Raw genomic sequence first — 916 nt, 5'->3', positions numbered from 1 at the left:
GTGAGACAGGACATAGGCAAACGGCGTGTCCAAATCAGCACAAACGAGGGTTGCTGAACCAGGACACCAACCTTGATAAAGAACCTAAGTATGATCAATATGACTCGGACACTCTGGCGGAGGACGAGATCGAGTATATTGCAGGGGACACAGGAGCAAATGCCTTTATAGTACGACGTCTACTCAAGAATCATGGTTGCGAACAACTCTGTTTCGCTCCACTTGCACTATTAACGGTAAAATATGCAAACTCATCATTGATTCAGGGAGTTGCACAAATGTAATCTCTACAGTTGCGGTCAAGAAGCTAGACCTCAAGACCATGGTTCACCCGTCACCGTATAAACTTGCATGGCTCAACAAGGGAACATAAATAACTGTATAACGTCAAGTGATGATCTCCTTCTCCATTGGCAGTTATCTTGACTCTGTTTGTTGTGACGTTGTCCCGATGGACGCATGTCATCTTCTTCTTGGTCGACCTTGGCAATACGACAAGGACGCGACTCACCGTGGCAAAACTAAAACCTATAGTTTTGAATTTAAGGGTCGCACAATTACGTTGCTTCCATCTCCGGAACCGTCGGCAGTGGACGAGTTACCGGTAACAAGTACTTCATCACCGACACCTGCAACACCAGCTTGCACTCTTCTCACTCTTCCCAAGGCGGAATTCGAAAAACACTTACGCGAGACTGACGTGGTATGGGCACTGGTCGCTTCTCCTGTGATATCGGACCCGAGTAGCGTGGTCCCTAAGGCATTTGACTCTTTGATAGACAGCTTTGCCGATGTCTTTCCGAGTGATCTTCCCACCGGTCTCCCTCCTTTGCGCGATATTCAACACCACATTGATCTCATGCCCAATGCTACGCTTCCAAATCGACCTCATTATCGGATGAGCCCTCAAGAACAT

The sequence above is a fragment of the Brassica oleracea genome, chromosome C8 (genome assembly GCF_000695525.1).
Source record: "Brassica oleracea var. oleracea cultivar TO1000 chromosome C8, BOL, whole genome shotgun sequence".
NCBI classification, from domain to species: Eukaryota; Viridiplantae; Streptophyta; class Magnoliopsida; order Brassicales; family Brassicaceae; genus Brassica; species Brassica oleracea.
Note: the sequence above shows the minus strand (reverse complement) of the source record.